This window comes from Amblyraja radiata, chromosome 2, assembly GCF_010909765.2.
Source record: "Amblyraja radiata isolate CabotCenter1 chromosome 2, sAmbRad1.1.pri, whole genome shotgun sequence".
NCBI lineage: Eukaryota > Metazoa > Chordata > Chondrichthyes > Rajiformes > Rajidae > Amblyraja > Amblyraja radiata.
The window spans coordinates 91,791,138-91,817,515 of NC_045957.1; the positions used below are offsets into that span (position 1 = coordinate 91,791,138).

The following is a 26,378-nucleotide window of genomic DNA, read 5'->3' on the forward strand; positions in this document are numbered from 1 at the left end:
TCAGAATGCTTCAATCTATGATAACTGAAAATTTCATTCAGATCTCTTAATTTTTAAGAAGGTTATGGGCTTTTGACTGTCCACGATCACAGCTTTTTTGTTATGTCCATAGAAAATCAATAGGGAACAAGATGCTAATTTCCGAGTATGAAAATGGCCATAACTTTTTAAATACTTGAGATATGAAAGTGAATTAGGTGTCAAATCAAACTTCTTTTTATGCTTTATCTGATGGGATAAATTGCAGACTTGATTTTTAAAATCTCAAAATTTTGTAACATTGCTAATGTATAAATGGCCTCAATCTTCTCCCTACTGACTAGATAACATAATAATAAACAAACTGCAGAGATGTGATAAAAGAAACAAGACAATGTGGAAAAATGTTTTGTAAGATATTGCTTTTAAGCATAAAATCCTGAAAACGTTAGCAGGGTTATCAATGAATCAAATTCTACACAGCACACTGAAGCTGATAAAACGGCAGTGTGCTTTAAATGATTTCACCATTTGGTGTGATTTACAGTTGATAATTAACTGAAGAACAACACCAACTTCACACTTTGCAGCTAGTACTAATTCACTAATCTGGCTTCTGGAATTTTAGATGGCTGACAATTTAAGAAATGGAAAAGACACATTGTTATGGCACTTGGAGGCTGTTTTTGAAAAATGCTGTGTATAAATGCAAGTAATCCCTGATTTACCAAGAAAATGCATTCCAGGCAAACGGAGCACAAGACACTGCAGATGCTGGAATCATGAGCAAAAACCAAAATGCTGGTGGAACTCAGCGGGTCAGTCAGCATCTCTGGAGAGAAGGAATGGATGACGTTTCGGGTCGAGACCCTTCTTCAGACCCATTCCTTCTCTCCAGAGATGCTGCCTGCCCTGCTGTTACTCCATAATTTGAGCCTATCTTGGGTTTAAACCAGCATCTGCAGTTCTTTCATATACAAGTGATAGATGAATACAGTTGAGGGAGAGTGATTGGCAGATGGGTGAAGTAAGTGACAATGGTGAAAAGGGACTTGCCAGGCTTTGCCTTGCTCCCATATGTCTTTGCCTCCATAAATGTAAATTCACTCCCACTGAGTTCCTCCAGCATTTGTGTTTTGCATTCCAGGAAAATGTTTTGTGAAGCAAAATCTAACAAATCGAAAAGACAGGGTGAAATACATTATGGATATTTTGGTACTGATGTATTCCTGGAGGTGAAAAGCGGCATCTCATTTGTCATGGTGAAGAATGCATTTGTAAATTGAGGACACGTACCTAAAAGAATCAGGAGGATTAAAGCAAACATTTCTAAACAGAATATTCATTAGTTGAGGAACACGTGACAGGTTCACATGCTGCTCCTCAGACTGGCTTTCATAGAAAAATGATCTTAAAATGGCTCTAGGTTAAGCAATAGCTTGACTTTAAAATTCTCCTTGTTCCTTTCAAATTGTTTCCTTTTCATAACTCTTTCCAGTCAGGATAATATTTCCCGGATGGAAATTTCTCTTACATATCCGCTGTTTCCTAGCCTCTTGATCATTCCTGATTTTAATTGCTTCACTCTCAGTGTTTTGACCTGCCAGGGCTCAAAGGTTTATAGTTACTTTGTACAAGCTTCCTGTGTAAATAGCGCGTTCTAAGTTTCCCTCCCATCTAGTTTCAGTCAAAAATCACTGAGAAGCACTTGTGCATCTAAACTTTATTTTGACAAAACACAATTCCAATTCCACTACTATACCTAACCACCGTGGGTTCGATCCTCGTTTCTGCCTGATCACACCCTCTTAGCCTCACTCAAGCAGAGACACTCCAGAAGGTCAAGCAGTCCTAAGCATTCTCCCAGAAGATCGACACAGAACCTCGTGGGAGCGGTCTTTTATAGGTCCCCGAACCTTGAGAGGCCGAACCACATTGGTCGGGCCCTCAACAGATATCGATTAACACAGTATATCATAGACATTTCCCTAACCTAATAATACAGTTGTATTCAAACGGTGCTCCTGGAAGGAAGCAAACATCGCAACATGTGCCTTGATATTCAAGAAAACCAGACAAGGCTCAATGCTTAATCCAATCAACATCTAGCAAAGTAAAGCTTTGCAACATTATATATAATGTGTATGTCTGGTTTGCATTCATCCAATCCATTCAATGCAATTTGCACCTAATTGTCAGGATCTGCAGATGTTTCATTCTCTTCCTGCAGCTCTTATCTAGGCTCTAGACAAACTGGCACCATTCTGCAGTTTGTCCTATTTCTGCAGAAGGCACATTTAAATTGACCAAATGGCCTAGCAGCCCAGAAGCCTTTACTCAATTTTAGTGTCCTGGCCTCTCCAATTTGGCCAGAATTAACACCTGCACTTCAACCACTTTTTTTTGCTCCTTTAAGATACTCTTTAAATAGTAGCCCATTGCCTTCTGTCTTCAGCACTGTCTTTCACCTTCGCATATCACTGTACCTTAATTGGTACACGTGACAATAAAAGATCTTTGAAACCTTTAGTTTAGTTTAGTTTAGAGATACGGTGTGGAAACAGGCCCTTCAGCTCATGTGCTGGAAAATGATCATCCATGCACTAGCTCTATGTTAACCCACAAACCTGTATGTCTGTGGAATGTGGGAGGAAATCGGAGCACCTGGAAAAAACCAATGCGGTCACGGGGAGAATGTACACACTCTTTACAGACAGCTTCCTTAGTCAGGATTGAACCCGGGTCTCTGGCGCTGTAAAGCAGCAGCTCCACCGCTGCGCCAATGTGCTGCTCCGCTTTACATCTCTTTAGGTGACTTTGTGTTAAATTGTGTTGATATTCAAGAAAAGCAGACAAGGCTCAATACTTCTCGACATCTAGCAAAGTAAAAGCACTCAGCAGACAGCATCCAATGAAAGGGAAACTGTTAATGTTTTAGGTTGGGGACTTACTGAAGAAGAATGGTGGGCCTGAAACATTCAACTGTATTGCTTTCCACATGTGCTGCCTGATTTGCATCTGTCTGTTTCTAGAATTTACATGGTTATTTCAGATTTCCAGCATCTTCAGTTTTTTTAAATTTCTATTTATGTCAAATTGTTTTTCGTAACCCTTCATTAGCATCATTGGACTTACTGGCACTTTAAACATAGGATATAAATACAAGGTACTGCCAGTTTGACCATGACTATGGCACCCTCAGATAACCTGCTTATCGTTCCAATTGACAGAGATGCCACTGTGTAAAAATACTTCAAGAAGGAATCAATTTTGGTTTAAGAGCCTCTGGGAAATGGGAAAATTAATTATAAATTTTAGGTATTGCTGTTCAAATCTGCCTGATCCAACCACTGTTTGCACATGTGAATTTCATAATCACATATGACGGCTGGGAAGATTAGACGTGCACGTGCATGGGGATTGAACTAAAACTTCCAACCTGTCATGATGTTTTGTCTTCTTCAGACTGAACTTTGATATTCAACATCCACATTCTCTGCCATCAGATCTTTGGTGTTATTATTAACAAGAAATCAAATGGAACAACCATGTAAACAATATTACTACAAGAGGGGATCACTGGCTGGGTATTTTGTATTGAATAGGTCATCTTTTGAAGTCCCAGTAATAATGCACTTCATTTGAAGTACCCTACACTTGTCTGATGAATTAAGCTTTAGAAGGGCTCAAGATGCTTGACACTATCTAAAGGCAAACAACCAGCAAAAAATAAATCCAATCTTCCACCTTGGATAGTCAATCCCTTCAGCAACTAGCACTCGGTGGCTGCAGTGTGTGGCAGTTACATGATACAGAGGCTTAACTAGAGGCATAACTCTGAGGAAGGATCTTAACCCACCAACCATGTTCTACAGAGAAGCTGCCTGACCCCCTGAGTTCCTCGAACACCGTGCGCCCTTTTGTTTTTTAACTTGCTCAGATTTCTTCAATAGCACTTCCAACCGCTTGCTGGTTCCGTAAACAGCACCCAACCATCCCATCCAGACTGGAATTTTTTTTTCTCATTTTGGCCGAGTCAAAATCCTATCCAGCAACATCAGGGAAGTAGCTTTACCAAGGTTTAGGAGAGTGGCCATGCCAGAGCTGCCCACAACAGTAAAACAATGGTAATAATGTCTACAGGCTTTGCTCCTCTGTCGACTCTCTGGAGAAGCAGCTTCAAGTGGTCCATGTGCCACCGTCCTTGTTGTTTGGATTGTGATAAAAACCTGATGTCATCGCTTCAATTACTTTGAGAAGGCAATACAGAACAGAAGGTGTGTTTTTTTCCTGTGTAAACAAAAGGTGTTTGTAAATATGTGTGACATGTTATTAGTGATAAGAGCGGAGGATTATTGTTTCCAGGCACTCCACAAATGAGGCCAACTTATTCATGGCCCTATAACCCAAAAAGACACACAAGAGACTGCTTAATTTGAATACCAAGACAATATCGTGGGAAACAACATTGCAATCTTGGTCACCGTGGGCAAACACCTGCATCTGGCTATTGTTGATGCTGTTGATACTGATTTTGTAATCCTTTCTCAGATCTATAGAAATTAATGCAAAATTATTGTGCATTTTCACTTTCCATTTCCTGAACAATTGTCTCAAATTCACCATAGTTACGTTGATGCCAGTACCCTGTAGCATTAGATTACAATTTCCATTTGTTGGACTGACTGCCTAGTTCAATAAAAATATCAGGTAAAGCAAATATGACATTGCCTAGGCAGGCATCCACATAATCATTGCCTCCAAAGGCTTTATTCATTGTTTGCTGCTACAGCTGTGCTTCTGGCATAAAGGGACCACACTGCTCTCAGTTTAATATTTTCTCAGCACATTTACGAATGGCATGTTCAGTTCAGACTTGATTTAGCTGCAAGGTAGATTGACACAGTATTGTTTTTATCTTGCTTTATATTTTTTGATAAGAAACAGGGTAATGCATTCAGGAACAGTGAGAAATGAAATGGTATAAATAAAATTGCAAAATGCCATGAAAGCTGAAAGTCCAAAATAAAAATAAAATTCAGGGAACAGCACCTTTGCCTAGATCATTACTGACTTCATTTTCTTCAGAAATTGTGTCACTACAGATCTTGTCCTAACTCAGATTTACCAAAACACTGCATGGTACGTTTTACCCATTTGTGATCTTTTAAGACCAAAGATGATATTTATTTCAGCCTGACTCTACGTTTCACTTTCTTCATCTATTTTCCACCCAACTACACCTGAAATTCTTGTGAATTCTTCCACCAATTGGACATCCACGAGGTGCCATGGATCACCATCAACAGCAGAAATTTACGCAACCATGTGTAGAAGCGGTAGAGTTGCTGCTTTACATCGCCAGAGACCCGGATTCGGTCCTGACTACAGGTGTTGAGTGTATTGAGTTTGTACGTTCTCTCTGTGACTGTGTGGGTTTTCTCCGGGTGCTCCAGTTTCCCTCCACATTCCAAAGGCGAGCAGGTTTGTAGGTTAATTGGAATCTGTAAAAATTGTCCCTAGTGTGTGTGATCAGTGGTTTGCGCGGACTCGGTGGGCCAAAAGGCCTGTTTTCAAGCTGTATCTCTAAAACCAAAACCAAAACCACAATATGTAACCTGATCACCCAACTTCCCATCCCTGCTATGCCAATTGCCACAGGGGTTAAGCATTCTATAAAGAGCCATACCAGGAGCAATGCCAGTTGTATCAATTGATGAAATTGCATCACTGTGCATGCGTACAAAAATGGCACAAATAGCATGCATAGATAGAGTGAGTGATTTTAAAATCAGTGAATCAGATGAAAGCTCTCCAATCTTCCCACAATGTAGCCATAATGGTGGAAATTTAAACATCTAATGGGAAGCAGATACTCCAAGAAGATCCAAATTCAAGAATGGCAGGGCCCAGCACACAAGTGTTAGAGAAGAGGCTGAAGCAATTGAAACCATGCTCTGCCAAATGTGCCAAATGGCAGTCATCAGTTAATGCAATGCAGAGCCACCATTTTTCAAAGGCAATTTGGAACAGGCACTCATTGCTGGCCGGGTCAACAATACTCAGATCATAAAAAATGAGTAAATTAAAAAAGAAAATTAGTTTCATTGGTTTAACGACCTCAGGATAGTGTTAATATGCTGGGATTGCTTGTCGGCGCGGACCCGTTGGGCCGAAGGGCCTGTTTCCGCGCTGTATCTCTAAACTAAAGTGGAAAGACATTATGAAGCCGCTGCGTGTATCAGCAGCAGCTGGTGCCTTTGCCTGTCAGTACAATGCAAGGGGATTATTGCTGAGTCCTTGCACACAAGGTGTCATCTCCGTCTCATGGCTCTAATAAAGTATGGAGAAAGTCTCTTCCAGGTTTCTTGCCAACTCCTTTCCCAGTCAGTTGGGCCTGACAAAATGTTCATCAATTGCTGCATCTGCACCAACCTTGTCAGTGAAGCATCCTAGTTATGGCCTTTTTAGATTCCTCTAGTATAGATGAATGGATTTGGCCTCTGGTGACATCCTGCAACAGATTCCCAGGACTGCTCCAGCATAGTATCTCTCTTTCTTGACACTAGCTCTTCCAATCAATCTTGCTGACTTGTGGTGGTGAGGTGGGATGTCAGATGCGGAAACACACTGCGTCATCATCATTATCGGTACCGGTTTGTACTCGCTAGAATTTAGAAGATTGATGGGGGGATCTTATAGAAACTTACAAAATTCTTAAGGGGTTGGACAGGCTAGATGCAGGAAGATTGTTCCCGATGTTGGGGAAGTCCAGAACAAGGGGTCACAGTTTAAGGATAAAGGGGAAATCTTTTAGGACCGAGATGAGGACAACTTTTTTCACACAGAGAGTGGTGAATCTCTGGAATTATCTCCCGCAGAAGGTAGTTGAGGCCATTCATTGGCTATATTTAAGAGGGAGTTAGATGTGGCCCTTGTGGCTAAAGGGATCAGGGGGTATGGAGAGAAGGCAGGTACAGGATACTGAGTTGGATGATCAGCCATGATCATATTGAATGGCGGTGCAGGCTCGAAGGGCCGAATAGAAACATAGAAATTAGGTGCAGGAGTAGGCCATTCGGCCCTTCGAGCCTGCACCGCCATTCAATATGATCATGGCTGATCATCCAACTCAGTATCCCGTACCTGCCTTCTCTCCATACCCTCTGATCCCCTTAGCCACAAGGGCCACATCTAACTCCCTCTTGAATATAGCCAATGAACTGGCCTCGACTACCCTCTGTGGCAGAGAGTTCCAGAGATTCACCACTCTCTGTGTGAAAAAAGTTCTTCTCATCTCAGTTTTAAAGGATTTCCCCCTTATCCTTAAACTGTGACCCCTTGTCCTGGACTTCCCCAACATCGGGAGCAATCTTCCTGCATCTAGCCTGTCCAACCCCTTAAGAATTTTATAAGTTTCTATAAGATCCCCTCTCAATCTCCTAAATTCTAGAGAGTATAAACCAAGTCTATCCAGTCTTTCTTCATAAGACAGTCCTGACATCCCAGGAATCAGTCTGGTGAACCTTCTCTGCACTCCCTCTATGGCAATAATGTCCTTCCTCAGATTTGGATGTCCTTCCTCAGAATGGCCTACTCCTGCACCTATTTTCTATGTTTCTATGTTTCTATTATCATCCCTTGACCATCACCGGAAGAGTCTTCTTCCACTCTTGACTCCTTCATCTTCTTCAACTCCTGCTGTTCTTCCTACGCTGCAGTTCTGCTATTCTGATGAGCAGGAAAACAAGTCTCTCCTCATTTTGAACACTGTTTTTCAATCCTGGGTGAAACAAGCCATCTCCTGCTCATTTTTACCCAGTCAATCACACAAAGCAACCCTCTCTCCATCGACTCCATCTACACTTCACGCTGCCTCGGGAAAGAAGCTGATATAATCAAGACCATTTTTACCCCAATTATTCCCTCTTCTCCCCTCTCCTGTCGGGCAGAAGATACAAGTTTCTCAGGTGTCTGAGATCAGCCAATTTGATTTTCTCAGAATGATCTAAAGGCCATGGGACAAGAAAACAAGCTGGCTGGCTGTGGTACTGAGGACTTGAGATGTACATTCAGCTAGACTATTTCAGTACCGCTTCATCCAATTATCAGCAAAGTGATGGAAGAAGTCTTTGACAGTGTTATTACACGATATTTGCTGACGTGGTAACACATCCCAGATCTTTGTTTTGCCTGGACCACTTGACTCTAACCCTCCAACACTCATCATCACAGCCTTGGTCTAAACATGCACCCAATTGCTTAATTCCAAAGGTGAGATGAGAATGGTTGCTAAACACATCAAGGTACCATTTGACCGAGTGTGGCATCAAGGAGCCCTTGTAAAACTAAAATCAATGGGCAGCAAAAGGAAAACACGTTAATACTCAGTGTCATACCTCACACAAAGGAATAAAAACAGAAACTGCTAGGGATTTGCAGTATTTCTTTAGAGATATAGCGCGGAAACAGGCCCTTTGGCCCACTCAGTCCGGACCGACCAGCGATCCCCGCACATTAAACACTATCCTACACACATTAGGGACAATTTACACCTACACCAAGCCAATTAACCTACATACCTGTACATCTTTATAGTGTGGGAGGAAACCAAAGATCTCAGAGAAAACTCACGCAGTCACGGGGAGAACGTACAGAGAGCACGCGTAGTTGGGATCGAACCCGTTTCTCCGGCGCTGCATTCGCTGTAAGGCACAACTCTACCGCTGCGCCACCGTGACCGCCATAGTAGTATCCATAATAGTAGTAACCACAGTTTAAGAGTACGGGGTAAGCCATTTAGAACGGAGACGAGGAAACCATTTCTTCTCACAGAGAGTTGTGAGTCTGTGGAATTCTCTGCCTCAGAGGGTGGTGGAGGCCGGTTCTCTGGATACTTTCAAGAGAGAGCTAGATAGGGCTCTTAAAGATAGCAGAGTCAGGGGGTATGGGGAGAAGGCAGGAATGGGGTACTGATTGGTGATGATCAGCTATGATCACATTGAATGGCGGTGCCGGCTCGAAGGGCCGAATGGCCTATTCCTGCACCTATTGTCTATTGTCTATCTCCAGACAGGGATTTGATTTTAAAAAACACACCTGCTTTAATGCTTCATTGAAAATTGGTTACTTACTTTGATATTTTATTCACAATATCATGTTTTACCCTTGTGTTCTTTTTGTTAATCAGTATCAAATTTGAAGTTCATTGCTCCATATTTTGAGGTAATTTGCCAAAGCAGGTAAATGATTAAGAATAATTGCCACACATAAACTATTCCTGAACAGCGACTCTTTGCTATTTTCTCGAATTCTATATCTATATTACTAAAAGTCTGTTCTTGACCGGTTTTGGCCATCTGTGCTGCGATTTCCGAGAGAACGCCGCCATCTACGACCGTCATTTTTGGCCACCTTGCTCAGAGCCCCCCTCCGTCACATGTGTGCCGAGGATGTTTCCCGTCGATTACAAATGACAGAGATATTAATGTTTTTACAAAATTCCTCATTCTCTCTGCTGCCCCCGCTGGCGGCAGGGGGGAGGGACTATAAAACCAGGAAGTGGTGTGCCACACAGTCTCTTCAAGATGGAGGAAGGCAGAGGGTCACGTTTCTCTGAGCTGTGAATAACACTGAACACATGTCTACTCAAATGTAAGTGCCCTTAGTGGTTCTAAAATGCTTGCAGAATGTGTCTATTGGTTCTAAAGCTTGCAAAAAAGTGTCTATTGGTTCTAAAGCTTGCAAAAAAATGTCTATTGGTTCTAAAGCTTGCAGAAAAATGTCTATTGGTTCTAAAGCTTGCAAAAAATGTCTATTGGTTCTAAAGTTTGCAAAAAATGTCTAATGGTTCTAAAGCTTGTAAAAAATGTCCATTGGTTCTAAAGCTTGCAAAAAATGTCTATTGGTTCTAAAGCTTGCAAAAAGTGTCTATATTGGTTCTAAAGCTTGCAAAAAATGTCTATTGGTTCTAAAGCTTGCAAAAAAAATGTCTATTGGTTCTAAAGCTTGCAAAAAAAAGTCTATTGATTCTAAAATGGTTCATACTCGCGTTACAGAAAGCTTGAAGTTGAAAGACACCACTTACTGCAAATGGTGGCATGAAGTTGAAAGACACTACTTACTGCAAATGGTGGATTGGTTGCTTTGGCTTGAAGTTGAAAGGCACTACTTACTGCAAATGGTGGCTTGGGAGCTTTGACTTGAAGTTGAAAGGCACTACTTCCTGCAAATGATGGCTTGGGTGTGGCTTGAAGTTGAAAGGCACTATTGACTGCAAATGGGGGGCGTGGGTGCATTGGCTTGAAGTTGAAAGGCACTACTTACTGCAAAAGGTGGCATGAAGTTGAAAGGCACTACTTACTGCAAATGGTGGCTTGGGTGCTTTGGTTTGAAGTTGAAAGGCACTACTTACTGAAAATATTGGCTTGGGAGCTTTGAAGTTGAAAGGCACTACTTCCTGCAAATGATGGCTTGGGTGTGGCTTGAAGTTGAAAGACACCACTTACTGCAAATGGTGGCTTGGTTGCTTTGGCTTGAAGTTGAAAGGCACTGCAAATGGTGGCTTGGGAGCATTGACTTGAAGTTGAAAGGCACTACTTACTGCAAATGATGGCTTGGGTGTGGCTTGAAGTTGAAAGGCACTACTTACTGCAGATGGTGGCTTGGGTGCAATGGCTTGAAGTTAAAATGTATTACTTACTGCAAATGGGTGCGTGGGTGCATTGGCTTGAAGTTGAAAGGCACTACTTACTGCAAATTGTGGCTTGAAGTTGAAAGGCACTACTTTCTGCAAATGGTGGCTTGGGTGCTTTGGCTTTAAGTTGAAAGGCACTACTTACTGCAAATTGTAGCGTGGGTGCTTTGGCATTAAGTTGAAAGGCACTGCAAATGGTGGCATGAAGTTGAAAGGCACTACTTACTGCAAATGGTGGCTTGGGTGCTTTGGCTTGCTGTTGAAAGGCACTACTTACTGCAAATGGTGGCTTGGGAGCTTTGGTTTGAAGTTGAAAGGCACTACTTACTGAAAATGGTGGCTTGGGAGCTTTGAAGTTGAAAGGCACTACTTCCTGCAAATGATGGCTTGGGTGTGGCTTGAAGTTGAAAGACATCACTTACTGCAAATGGTGGCATGAAGTTGAAAGGCACTACTTACTGCAAACGGTGGCTTGGTTGCTTTGGCTTGAAGTTGAAAGGCACTGCAAATGGTGGCTTGGGAGCTTTGACTTGAAGTTGAAAGGCACTACTTACTGCAAATGATGGCTTGGGTGTGGCTTGAAGTTGAAAGGCACTACTTACTGCAGATGGTGGCTTGGGTGCAATGGCTTGAAGTTAAAATGCATTACTTACTGCAAATGGGGGCATGGGTGCATTGGCTTGAAGTTGAAAGTCACTACTTACTGCAAATTGTGACTTGAAGTTGAAAGGCACTACTTTCTGCAAATGGTGGCTTGGGTGCTTTGGCTTTAAGTTGAAAGGCACTACTTACTGCAAATTGTAGCTTGGGTGCTTTGGCATTAAGTTGAAAGGCACTGCAAATGGTGGCATGAAGTTGAAAGGCACTACTTACTGCAAATGGTGGCTTGGGAGCATTGGCTTGAAGTTGAAAGGCACTACTTACTGCAAATGGTGGCTTGGTTGCTTTGGCTTGAAGTTGAAAGGCACTACTTACTGCAAATGGTGGCTTGGGAGCTTTGACTTGAAGTAGAAAAGACACTACTTACTGCAAATAGTGGCTTGAGTGCTTTGGCTTGAAGTTGAAAGGCACTGCTTACTGCAAATGGTGGCATAAGGTTGACAAGCACTACTTACTGCAAATGGTGGCTTGGGTGCATTGGCTTGAAGTTGAAAGGCACTATTTACTGCTAGTGGTAGCATGGTTGAAAGGCACTATTACTGCAAATGGTGGCTTGGTTGCTTTGCCTTGAAGTTGAAAGGCACTACTTACTGCAAATGGTGGCTTGGGAGCTTTGACTTGAAGTTGAAAGACACCTCTTACTGCTAATGGTGGCTTGGGTGTGGCTTGGGTGTGGTTTGAAGTTGAAAGGCACTACTTACTGCAAATGGTAGCTTGGATGCAATGGCTTGAAGTTAAAAGGCATTACTTACTGCAATGGTGGCTTGGGTGCATTGGCTTGAAGTTGGAAGGCACCACTTACTGCAAATGGTGGCATGAAGTTGAAATGCACTACTTACTGCAAATGGTGGCTTGGGTGCTTTGGCTTGAAGTTAAAAGGCACTACTGTAAATGCACTTCCTGTTTGCACTGTATATTGATTTTAGATAAAATGCTACCACTTACGGCTGTGATTTTTGGCCATCTTACTCAGTCCCCCTCCGCTGAGCAGGTGCAGAGAATTCTTCCCATCAATGAAAATTAAAAGTGTTATTAGTTTTTTTTTAAATGTTGAGAATCTCTCCTGTCAATTACTCCATGAAAGCCACACCTTTTCCGGTGGGGGGGAGGGGTTATAAAACCCGGAAATGTGGGTGTGGCTCAGTCTCTGCAAGATGGAGGAGGGAGAGGTCACGACTCGCTGTCTTTAGTGGCTTTGCACCCTACTTCAAATGGTATGAAACTGCACTTGAATTTGGTGGCCTTGCACCCTGCTAGAAGTGGTAAGAAACTGCACTTGAATTTGATGGCCTTATACCCTGCTTGAAATAGAATTTCAAGGATTAGCCGTGAGCCAACTACCAGCCCACCAGCCACGAGTGAGTGAGTTGCCAGCACAACAGGCTTGATTGACTGAGACGCCAGCCCAAGAATCCATTTGGCGCACAATTTGCATACTAGCCCTCTGGAAACCAGTCCCTTCAGCCCACAACACCCATACTAGCGCTCCAGAAAGCCCCCCCACCCCCCCCCCCCCAACTGGCCACCAATATTAGAATTGGTGGAGAGGTGGAATATTGCGTTGGATGACCAGCCCTCCTGTGTGATGCTGGGACCCAACGGGTCCCACTTAGTCTAGTAGCTTATACAAATACGAATCATCAAATTGAGCAATTGAAGATAAAGACTCTGGGGGATAAATCTTAATGATTTGCAAGGAAAATGAAAATTCTTCTAAGTATTCCATTACATTTGACAGAATCAAGTTATCAATAAATCAAGGGATCTGAACAGCACTGTGCTGTACTCAATGGAATCTTAACCAGGTTGATTTAAAGTAGCAAAATATTTAAAATGTAGGAAAGTGACATAATCTTGGTCCATACTGAAAGTAACAAATATCCTGAGGACCTACGGTATGTACTGCAGGGAAACTGGCTTGGCAATGATTTTTGTTCTAGTTTTCAGGACAGTTATGAACTTTAAGGTGACTATGTTAACAAGGCAGAAGCCTATCCTGACTATGTAGCAATTCAGTTGGACAGTAGCTAGTGTGTATGAAGGAACTGCAGATGCTGATTTAAACCAAAGATAAACACAAAATGCTGGAGTAACTCAGCAGGACAGGCAGCATCTCTGGAGAGAAGGAATTCCGGTCAAGTCTGAAGAAGGGTCTCGGACAGTAGTTAGTGGTGGCTTTTGAATATGCTCTATGGGGACTGTCCTGTGCCAGTAAAGTATAATTACTGTTTATGTTAGTATGCTTACTTTGCTGACTGGATAAAATCTATTTCCTCGGGATTCTGTGATTCTCCAAATAAGAATAATTAGCCAATCGTGAAAGTCAATTTAGATCAAACAATGCATAGGTAAACCTTCAACTCACATTCCTTTAATAATGCCTTGCATAAAGCCTTTCTTTTTATGTTTGCAGCTTCGACTGATTTTTTTTCCAGTCCAAATTTAGAAATTGTATTTATTTCCAATAATGTAATGATTATGAATATTTGAAGGTGATATCAAGGCCATCATCTCAGCCAGGTAACATAATTAGTCTTTGAACTGAATCTTTAACAGTTTACAGTTTAATTTCAAATCAATTTGCAACCTTGAATGCACTTCCTGACATTTAGAATTAATGATTTGTGTTTTCAGTTCCCAATTCTGGAAATACAAATACAGAAAATGTTGGGTACACTCAGATGGCTGAACAACATCTGGGGAGAGGGAAGCAAAAGTTAATGCTTCGCCAATGACCCGATGAAAGAGCAGAGTTTTGCAAAGTTTGGAACTGATCTAAACCTGTTTCAGGCTTAGATGGATCCTTTGGGAATGGGAATGATTGAGGAAGGAAGATGGGCAAGAAGGAGGAAGCTATGTGGAGAGAATGAAGAGCTAATTGAGGGAATGAAGAGCTAAAATAGTTATGTGGACATCAGACATGGTCCATTGCATTGTAGTGGAGGCAGGAGGAGCACTTCCGCATTACTTGGCTCCAATTTCACCTACAGTTTACAAGAAACTTTTCTTTAATGATGGCCTCACGGTCTCTTCAAAAATTATTGGCTTTTCTCCATATAAAACATATTTTTCTGAACACAGGCATCCTAGTATTATAGAAGATACCCAAACAGACAATAAGATTTTGATTTGAATATATGGGGGAGTAATCTCTGACTTTTCTATGCTCTATTGGCCAATGTTTCTTTCCAATTGACCATACTATTGCAGTCAATATTAGTTTAGTTCAGTTTAGAAATATAGCATGGAAACAGGCCCTTCGGCCCACCACATCCACGGCAACCAGTTCAATCCTATACGCTAGGAACAATTTACAGAAGCCAATTAACCTACAACCTGTACGTCTTTGGAATGTGGGGGATTATAATGGTCCGATTCCGTTCCATGTTAAGTCCCATTAGTCATTAGTCAATAATCATTTCTTGCATGGGCAGTCCACCCACACTGTCCAAATGACCGTCCATCTAGAGTAACATCATTGGTTCATCTTTATGCTGGGTGGAAATTCCTTTACACCTCAATTCGAATATACGGCGAATATATAGCAGAAGCCTAGGAAAATAATGTCAGGTCACCTTTATCATCCGAAAAATTAATAAGAAACTCTGGTAACTGTTAGAGGTTTTAGTTTAGTTTAGTTTAGTTTAGGGAAATAGTGCAGAAACAGGCCCTTCGCCCCATCATGTTCGCACAGACTAGCGATCCCTGCACACTAACACAATCCCACACACACTTAAGACTTTTTACCAATTGTAAACCTGTACATCTTTGGAGTGTGGGAGGAAATCAGAACAGCCGGAGAAAACCCAGTCACAGGGAGAATGTACAAACTCCGTACGGACAGCACCTATAGTCAGGATGGAACTCAGGTCTCTGGCGCTGTACGGCAGCTATTCTACCGCTGCGCCACCGTGCTATCCCTAGCTAAATTCCTCTTTGCATTTTGTTATGCAAGAGTATTTAGAGCATCCACATACACTATTGAAAAGGTGTGACAGGATATGCCAACTAGCATAATTGTTACAACCACAAGGGATTATTGGATGATTTCAGCCTGGTTTAGTAATTAAATGAATTTGACATTATGTTAATGGTTTGGCCAATTATCAGGTATTTGTACAAGGATTTGACCCAATTGCATTATGCAATATATTGTCAAAAGAATCCAGAGAACAATATTATCCTCAATATGTAAATTCTGTTATCGAAGCAGTGTTTGTCCTTTTAGGATGCAAATGCTTCTGACAGATGAGCCTCTTCAATAATTGGTAGTCAACCAAAATCAGCTAAATGGCCATCTGTCTGGAGAATCATACAGGATCAGAGATGCATTCTCGTGAGGGTGTCAAGTTCAGCTATAAAATAAAAGCTTAGCAATTGGCATACTGTGGAAGGTTCAGACCTACAGTGTCTAATAACTGGGGTTACTCATCTGCCAAATGTAGATATTACCATAAGCACAAAGCTGTTCTATAAAACAAAAACCTCTCAAAATCTCACCAGTTGGGATTCAGTTTGTTTATGTAACCCAGAGTCTATGTAACCTCGGACTCTATTATGCAAATTTCCAAGGTGGATAGATCCTCTGGCTCATATTCAGGTCTGCCACCGATACTTCAACCAGTTGAGTGACTTCAGTTGGTTTAGTAACAAATGTAAGCATCCTAATTTAATACAAATTAACTAATGGATCATAGCTCAAATTGCACAAAAATAATATTTCACGGAGAGAGAAAATATTGTTAAGAGTTATGATGAAATTCACTTAATTAGAGGAGTGCAATATATCATTGGGTAATCACATAAAACAAGAAAGATACTCTAATTTCACACTGAGATCATGTGGCTTGACTGAAGCAGTCATTTCTGACAATCTGCTCCAGTATGGCAAACAGCTCAAAGCTTTTGATGCCTGATTATCTTGTAACTTTTAAACTGACTTCATAATTTGTTTAGATTTGCCTTCCTTCTTGTGTCTGTAAATTTATGCTCTTGTTTATAACCAGAATCTGGATTGATGACATTCAAATGTAATGTGTTCTGAAAGTTAAGTCATGCAAACACATTTAATTTATATTTAATTTGTAAATAATAAGCTAAATTAATAGTTTATTATTTAAAGCCCACAGGAAAAATCATTACTTAATAACAATTACATATTGCCTCCAAGCTATTTTTCAACTTGTGTAAATATATATTTAAAATAACATAATTTTTAGTAGGAAAATAGTATAGGAAAATTAGATTTCAAATTGTGACCTTCCTGGTTTTAATTTATTTATGCAGAGAATGGAGGGATATGCATCATGTGTAGGTAGGAGATTAGTTTATCTTGGCATCGTGTTCAGCACAGGCATTGTTCCTGTGCTGCACCGTTCTATGTTCTCACTTCCATACAAAATCCCAACAATAAACTGCAAATTGTTTCTCAACATAGTAACTCAATTAATTATTTTTCATGCAGGCACCATTGAAGATTTCTGTCTAATTAGAATGTCATTAGACAAATAAAGTCAAAGGTGAATAAAATCGTGAATTAACTGCGTGATTTTGCAAATTAATAATTCTCAGGATATTCTAGTTGTGAGTTACATTTGTGATGCATTTAAGTTTTGGTGCAATGGTTTATGAGTGAAATTAACCAAATGCCTTGCAATTCATTATTCTTTATATAAGATCTATATGCTTATGGTGAAGATTAGGATTTATATATCCAGAGGTCATTGTGTAATTTTAAATCTGTCTAAAATGCTTGTTGCATTGATTTAATTGTCCAGTTATTAACGATCAATAATAATCTTGTGGGTAGAAATGCTGGAGAAACTCAGCGGGTAAGGCAGCATGTATGGAGCGAAGGAATAGGTGACGTTTCGGGTCGAGACCCTTCTTCAGAAGACCCTTCAGAAGGGTCTCGACCCGAAACGTCACCTATTGCTTCGCTCCATAGATGCTGCCTCACCCGCTGAGTTTCTCCAGCATTTTTGTCTACCTTGTAATACCTGATCATAATTTTAGTATTTAACTTTAAATTATTGACTGCATTAGATGCATTGGAACTATTCAAACCTTCCCATTTATTGTGTGCAACAATGTAACATGATATTACCTATATTTTTCATACATGAAATGACTGCCATGAAATTAGTTCACAGCTTTTTAAATGATTTTTTCTTTATTTAACCCCAACAACAACCTTAACATTTAAACTCAACAATAACACCCAAATAATAAAGTGTGTTTGGCAAACATTTTAATTATTAATGTCTCTTAAATGCTGCTGCCTCAAGAGTACTCTTTTTACATATAGAGATACAGTGCAGAAACAGGCCCTTGGGCCCACACCAACCATTGATCATCCGCATATTAGTTTAGCATCCTGCATACCATGGGGCAATTTACAGAAGCTAATTAACCTACAAACGCACGTCTTTGGAATGTGGGAGGAAACCAGAGCTCCCGTGGAAAAACAGGGAGAACGTACAAACTCTGCACAGACAGCACCCAGATAGTCAGGATTAAATCTGGGTCTCTGGCGCTGTGAGGCAGCAGCTCCACCACTACACCACTGTGCCACCATTCCTGGTCTGCCATGTGCATCACAGCAAGTCAGAAGAAGGGTGTCGACCCAAGCCGTCACCCATTCCTTCTCTCCAGAGATGCTGCTTGCCCCGGTGTTACTCCAGCTTTTTATGTCTACCTTCTATTGTTCATTTATGTGGATAAGTTGTCAAGAAAGGAGCACCGTCATTGATGCCTCAATTTTTCAAAGTGTAGTAGGAGCTGTAGGTCATTTATGTGTGTTGTCATTTCAAAAGCACGCAAAGAAGTATGAAAAGAGTCAATTGCATCATGTAAACTTTCATTTTAAGATTCCTCTCAATCCTAAATTTTAGAGAAGCAATGACTGAAGGGAATGGACTTTGTATTGTTAAGGGACTTGGAATAAGTAATAATTCTTACGTTTATGTAAAAATAATTCAAATCAATCTGAAAAGCAAACACATTAGTTCTACTATCACCAGAACCATTCAAACAGCAGTGTGATGGCGATGAATTTTAAATTATCGCTGGAAGTGATATGAACATATCAGTTAGAAACAGGAGTAGCTACTAGGCTGCTTGAGTTTATTTCACCATTTATTCAGGCCATAGGCTGATCCAAATATGAACTCAGCTCTGCAATCCAGGTTACAGCAGTCCAGGGCACAGAAATGGACCCTTTTCCCCCTTCTCCATGCCAACCACGATGCCTATCTACATAAATCCTATTTGCCTGCATTAGGCCTGTACCCTCCATGCCTTTCCTAGGTAAGCATCTGTCCAAATGCTTTCTAAATATTGTAATTGCATCTGATTGTATAGAAGTTGGGATGTAATGTTAAAATTGTACAAGGCATTGGTGAGGCCAATTCTGGAGTATGGTGTACAATTTTGGTCGCCTAATTATAGGAAGGATGTCAACAAAATAGAGAGAGTACAGAGGAGATTTACTAGAATGTTGCCTGGGTTTCAGCAACTAAGTTACAGAGAAAGGTTGAACAAGTTAGGGCTTTATTCTTTGGAGCGCAGAAGGTTAAGGGGGGACTTGATAGAGGTTTTTAAAATGATGAGAGGGATAGACAGAGTTGACGTGGAAAAGCTTTTCCCACTGAGAGTAGGGAAGATTCAAACAAGGGGACATGACTTGAGAATTAAGGGACTGAAGTTTAGGGGTAACATGAGGGGGAACTTCTTTACTCAGAGAGTGGTAGCTGTGTGGAATGAGCTTCCAGTGAAGGTGGTGGAGGCAGGTTCGTTTTTATCATTTAAAAATAAATTGGATAGTTATATGGATGGGAAAGGAATGGAGGGTTATGGTCTGAGCGCAGGTATATGGGACTAGGGGAGACTATGTGTTCGGCACGGACTAGAGGGGTCGAGATGGCCTGTTTCCGTGCTGTAATTGTTATATGGTTATATGGTTATATGACTTCACGGTTTCCTTTGGCAGCCCGTTCCAGATATCCACTGGATTTCACTGTGAAAAACGGACCTTTCACAACTCCTTTAAAGTTCACTTACTCACCTTAAACCTGCACTCACTGTTTATCGACTCGCTCCTTGGAGAGAAAAGTTTTGACCATCCATCCTATGTGTGTGTGTGTGTGTGTTTGTGGGTGTATGTCAGATTCGATTTTCAGATATTTTCAGATTAGATTTTTGGCCTTTGATTCCCTGGTCCGCCAAAACCACAAGCAACCCCACTCCCCACTCATTTTGTCACAATGCCAACATGCCGACCAATCCAGGTGAATAACTTGTAAAATAGAACATCAATCTGAACAAAACTTGATACAAAACACCACAGGACAATGGTGAGTAAGGTGGTCCAAAAATTGGATTGGTTTCCAGAGGGCTAGTATGGACTGTGGGCCAAAGGATTCTTGGGGTAACAGCTCATTCACTCATGCCTGATGTGCTGGCAGCTCACTCATGGCTGGTGGGTGAGCAGTTGACTCACGGCTATTCCTTGAAATTCCCTTTCAAGCAGGGTGCAAGGCCACGAAATTCAAATGCAGCTTCCTACCATTTCAAGCAGGGTGCATGGCCACCAAATTCAAGTGTAGTTTCTTACCACTTCAAGCAGGGTGCAAGGCCACCAAATTCAATTGCACTTTCATACCACTTCAAGCAGGGTCAAGGCCACCAAATTCAGATGCAGTTTCCTACCACTTCAAGCAGGGTGCAAGGCCACCAAATTCAATTGCAGTTTCATACCACTTCAAGCAGGGTCAAGGCCACCAAATTCAGATGCAGTTTCCTACCACTTCAAGCAGGGTGCAGGGCCAACATACTCAAGTGCAGTTTCCCACCACTTCAAGCAGGGTGCAGGGCCACCAAACTCAAGTGTAGTTTCATACCATTTCAAGCAGGGTGAAACCACCATAAAACCACACAAAACACCACATAAACACCACATAAACACCACACTCACAGTTCAGGAGACATTCAATGTGTTCAGTTGATTCACAGCTCAGACAGTCATGACCTCTCCCTCCCCCATCTTGCAGAGACTGAGCCACACCCACACTTCCGGGTTTTATAATCCCTGCCCCCTCTCACTGGAAGGGGCATGGCTTTCATGGCGTGATTGACAGGAGAGAGATTCTCAACATTTTTTTAAACACTATTAACACTTTTATTTTTCATTGATGGGAAGAATCCTCTGCACCTGATGAGCGAGGGGGACTGAGTAAGATGGCCAAAAATCACAGCCGTAAGTGGTAGCGTTTTATCTAAAATCAATATACAGTGCAAACAGGAAGTTGTCATGTTACCATCACCAACAACCATTTGCATTGCAGCACTTCAAAGCAGTTACCACCACCAACAACCATTTGCGGTGCAGCATTTCAAAGCAGATCCCACCACCAACAACCATTTGTAGTGCAGCATTTCAAAGCAGTTACCACCACCAACAACCATTTGCAGTGCAGCATTTCAAAGCAACCACATTTTCATTTTCAAACCACATTAAGGGCACTCACAGTTGAGTAGACATGTGTTCAGTGTTATTCACAGCTCGGAGAGAGGTGACCCTCTTGTTTCCTCCATCTTGCAGAGACTGAGTGAGGCACAACACTTCCAGGTTTTATAGTCCCTCCCCCCTCCCACGAGCAGGGGCAGCAGAGAGAATGTCAACATTTTTAAAACATTAATAACTCTTTTATTTTTCATCGATGGGAAAAATCCTCCCTGTGCTGCGGAGGGGGACTCTGAGTAAGATGGCCAAAAGTCACAGCCATAAGTGGCAGCGTTTTTTCAAAAATCATGAAACAGAAAAACAGGAAGTGGTCAATCTTACTTTTAGTAATATAGATAGAGGTTCAGTTTTGATCATCCTGTTACAGGAAATATGTTGTTGAGTTGCAAAGAGTGCAGAGAATATTTAGCTGAAAAGGGTGCAGAGAAGATTTATGAAGATGTTGCAAGGACTCAAGAGCCTGAGTTATAGGGAGAGTTTGAGCAGGCTTGGACATTACACCTTGAAGTATAGGAGGATGAGGGGTGATCTTATATACAAGATCATGAGAGGAATAGATAGTGTAAATGCACAGTCTTTTATCCAGAGTACAGGAATCAAGAACCAGAGGATTTAAGGTGAGGGGGGTAAAGATTTAACAGAAATCTGAGAGGTACGTTTTTTACACAACCGGTGGCATGTATATGGAACAAACTGCCAGAGGAAGTAGTTGAGGCAGGTATTATTACAACATTTAAAAAACATTTCGACAGCTACTTGGATAGTATAGGTTTAGAGGGATATGGGCCAAATGCAGGTAGGTGGGACGATTGTAGATGGGGCATGGGCAAGTTGGGCCGAAAGGGCCTGTTTCCACAATGTGTGACTCTATGTAAGGGTTAAAGTCTTACCAGAGACTGCCAGAATTAACCACTCTGTCCCCTGAGTCCTGACAATGTCTTCGTAAATCTTTACTGCACCCTTTCCAGCTTGATAACATCTTTCTTATAACATGGTGACCAAAACTGAACACAACACTCTAAATGTGGTCTCACCAATGTCTTATACAACTGTAACTTGACCTCCCAACTTCTATACTCAATATATTGACTAATGAAGGCCAAGGTGCCAAAAGCCTTCTTGACCACCCGATCTACCTGTGACGCCACTTTCAATGAACTATATACCTGCATTCCTAGATCCGATCCCTCTGTTCTATAACACTCCCCATAGCCCTGTCATTCACTGTGAAGGCCCTGCCCTTGTTAGCCTGCCCAAAATGCTACACTTCCCACTTCTCTGTATTAAATTCCATCAATAATTCCTCAGCCCCCCCTGCACAACCGATCAAGATCCTGCTGCAATTCTTGCAAACCATCTTCACTATCTACAATACCAACCACTTTAGCGCCATCTGCAAAGAAGGGAAGAAGATAGAACTTTTTTTTGCCTTCCAGCACAGTGATGAATGTGGGGGAGTCGCTGTGGTGAATGTTCATGTTAAAAAAATATTTGGGTGTCTTGTTACTCTTATTGGTATGACTGTATGGCAATCTGAATTTCACTGTACCTTAATTGGTACATATAACAAACCTTGAACCCTGAACTTGCAACTCATGCCTTGTACGTTCACATCCAAATTATTGATAAGGTTGACAAACAGCAATGGGCTTGGTGTTCCGCCCGCAAGTGACAACATGACATACAGTGACTGTTAGGAATGACACATAAAACATTAAACATTAATAATAAAACATTATCGATTAAACATGTGAATTATATAAAATACCAGAGCAAAAGGAGGCCACAGATTTTTGGCTATTGAGTAGAGCTACTACTCGTGGAAAAAAGCTGTTTTTATGTCTGGCTGTGGCAGCTTTGACACCCTCTGCTTCCTTCCAAGAAGACAATTTCCCATCCAGTCAGCTATCTCCCATGGGATGCAACCTTCCAGAGCAGACTACCGTGCCAATTCTTGTCAAATGCATACCAAGAATCAAGCTACATCAGCCTCTAAATATATTAAAAACTTTGCTTCTGGGAAAATGTGAGTATCTGAATTCCAAAGACTCATGACCCTCAAAAGAGTAAATAAAAAATCACCTCTTTTCTGTCTTAATTAGACTGCCATATATTTTTAACTGATTTCTGGTTCCACGAAATTAAGTACTGTTTAATAAATAATGTGTTATTATAAAATGTTCTGTTACATTGCAAATTCTAACCTTACCATGCTGCATAGAAACATAGAAACATAGAAATTAGGTGCAGGAGTAGGCCATTCGGCCCTTCGAGCCTGCACCGCCATTCAATATGATCATGGCTGATCATCCAACTCAGTATCCCGTACCTGCCTTCTCTCCATACCCTCTGATCCCCTTAGCCACTGTATGTTAAATATAGCCAATGAACTGGCCTCGACTACCCTCTGTGGCAGAGAGTTCCAGAGATTCACCACTCTCTGTGTGAAAAAAGTTCTTCTCATCTCGGTTTTAAAGGATTTCCCCCTTATCCTTAAGCTGTGACCCCTTGTCCTGGACTTCCCCAACATCGGGAGCAATCTTCCTGCATCTAGCCTGTCCAACCTCTTAAGAATTTTATAAGTTTCTATAAGATCCCCTCTCAATCTCCTAAATTCTAGAGAGTATAAACCAAGTCTATCCAGTCTTTCTTCATAAGACAGTCCTGACATCCCAGGAATCAGTCTGGTGAACCTTCTCTGCACTCCCTCTATGTCAAGCATGATAATTTTTCTTTGTGAACTATCTTGAAGGGAGAAGAAATGATACATACAAATTGTGCTTGATTAATTGTCAGTATATTGAAAAAAATGTAAAGATCAGGAGAATCTTTTTTTTTTGAGGATTTTGATGTTTCTTGCTGCCATTGAATGACCAACGTATGTGACCATAATTAGCCTTTGATAGACAGTTGTTTGCCAAAACATGCGCATGGACAATCTTAGTCTCTGCCAATTCCCCTCTTGTCCAATTCCCCTCTTGTCCAGGGCAAACAGGGATATGCAAGAAAACAACATTTTCATGAGGTGCCTCGAGCAAGAGACTACAACCTGTTAATAGGCGCAGCATCTCTTTCTGTCATTCAGTTTAGCAATGGTACTCAGCTGAAGTTTCAGCCAACATTGTTACATTGCAAATTTAAGTTAATTTAGGCTGACTATGATATGGGGTGGGAAGTGCTCTGTGTTTACAAACATGTTAAGCTGGTGCAAGTAAGAGTTTCATTGTACTGTTTCAGGAAAAATGGCAATAAAACATCATTGACTATTGACTCCCTTGTTGAGCAACGCTGTAATCTCTGCTATACTCCTCCAATCACTAGATACACTTTCAATATTAACAGTCATTTGACATCTGGTGTGCAGGTGAGTGGTGGCAAATTATTTGGTCTGGTTGGTGCCACACCACTGGTCACAATCAAATGGTATGTAACATCGGTGACTTTACTGCCTGGTTATATAATGCTGTTCGAATCATGTCGGCACAAGAACACAAGAACACAGTAGCAGGGAATAGGTTATCTGGCCCCTCATGTCTACCTTGCAATGTAATATGATTATGATTATGTCCAAGACCTCAGCTCCACTTCTGTGCCAGTTCCTCATAGGCCTCAACTCCCTTTGTATCTTCAAAAACAAAAGTCCATTTTAATTATCTCCAATAATCTATCTTCCACATCCTCTGGGGTGAGGGAATTCAATAGATTCACCGCCCTGAACAAGAGAAAATCCGTGTGTATCCGAGTTTTAACTGGACCCTTTATCCTGTTGGCTTGTTTCAGAATATCCCTCAAATGGAAACATCTCAACATTGACCCTGTCATACCCCCTTCGGATCTAGTCTGTTTCAAAAAGATCACCCCTCATTCTTCTAAACTCCAAAGGGTACAGATCCAACTTTAACTGCTCAATACTGTCTCATCAAGAATTTATCAGTGAATCCCTTTTGGAATGTCTTCAATGTTATTGTATCCTTCCCCAAGTTAGTTGACTGTTGACAGCAGTACCCTTTAAAATGCAATAACAGTTTGTTATTTCTAAATTCTGATCACTTTGCAAAAAGGTCTAAATTGCCATATGCCTTCTTAATTACAGGTGCACCTGTCCATTAACATTTTAGTGATTGATGCACAAAAAAATCTAGATCCCTCAATATTCCTCTCCTTTCAATTCCTCACCATTAAGATGACAGTTTACCTTTTAATTCCTCGGACTGTATGCAGCGTATGATCCAACACTCTCATCAAACTAAATTTGCCATGTTTTTGCTCACTCATTTGATCTATTTACATTGCATAACATAATCGAAATATCCTTATTGTGGCATGATTTCTGATCCATTTTCGTGTCATTGGCATGCTTAGGTAATAATAATAATAATAATAAATTTTATTTATTGGGCGCCTTTCATAGGTTAACAGGAATATAAACATAAAATCAGAATAAAATAAATAATAAAGACATCACAGAAACACAAATTAAAAACAGAATTCAGTCCAAAAACAAAAATCAGAAACACAATGTGAAGAGAGAGCAGCGGCAGCTAAAGCGCGCCAGCGTCCACTCTCCCTTCACGGCAGCCATCTTGGACAAAGACTAACAGGATTACCTTACAGACAAAAAATCATCCCCCCACAATGGACACCACTGTGGGGGAAGGCACAATGTCCAGTCCCTATCCCAAGTTCTCCCCAAAGTCAGGCCTATTGAGGCCACCGCAATTGCCTCTACGGAGGCCCGATGTTCCTGGCCGTTCTCACCGGGTGGTCTTGCCCCGGCGTCGGGAGAGTCCTCTCAGCGGCTGGGCCACCTGGAACGGCCGCTATCTAGCTGGAGACCGCGGCTTCCGAAACCGACAAGGTCGCGCCGGTTTGGAGCTCCCATGTTGAAATCGGCGCCGCCCGCTCCGCTCTGCTCCGCAGACCCGCAGCCCGGAGGTGTTGAACACAGCGGTCTCAGATCACCAGAGCTCCAGCGCGTCGATCCAGCGCGGCGACCCAGGCAAGGCATCGCCCGCTCCGCTCCGCGATAGCGCTCCAGCGCTGTGCCGCCACCGAGGCCGAGGTGCTGGGCGGTCCCCGCCAGGAAATGGCGCTCCAAGCCTGCTGGTAGGCCACGAGGACGGGTCGACGGGCAGCCCGGAGAAAAAGCTGCCTCACCGACCAGGTAGGGACCTAGAAGTAAAATTGACCCCTACCCCCCACATTCAAAAGTCCATATCTCCTACGGACAAAAAACAGGACTCACTAAAAACTTAAAAAAAAGCGAATTAAAACGGACGGCTGCTGGCTAGCAGCCGTTCCCCAAGATGGCTCCTCCTCAAATGATACCTTATACTCTGTCCATTATCTCAGATCATTAATATACAGTACCTGTATATGGTAAATAATAATGGACCAAGAACTGATCCTTGAGGCTCTTCAAGCATTACACCTTTCCAGCCTGAAAAGTAACTGTTTATTCTGATTCTCAGCTTTTTGTGTTAACCAGTATTCAGTCCAAGCCAACACACCCATCCAATT

General features: G+C 41.7%; 1 protein-coding gene across 1 annotated transcript in view; it reads right to left on the minus strand.

Moving 5' to 3' along the window:
* cntnap2 (contactin associated protein 2) overlaps positions 1-26,378 on the minus strand; it is a 1,677,584-nt gene that overhangs the window by 156,858 nt on the left and 1,494,348 nt on the right. The gene's annotated exons all lie outside the window — the stretch shown is intronic.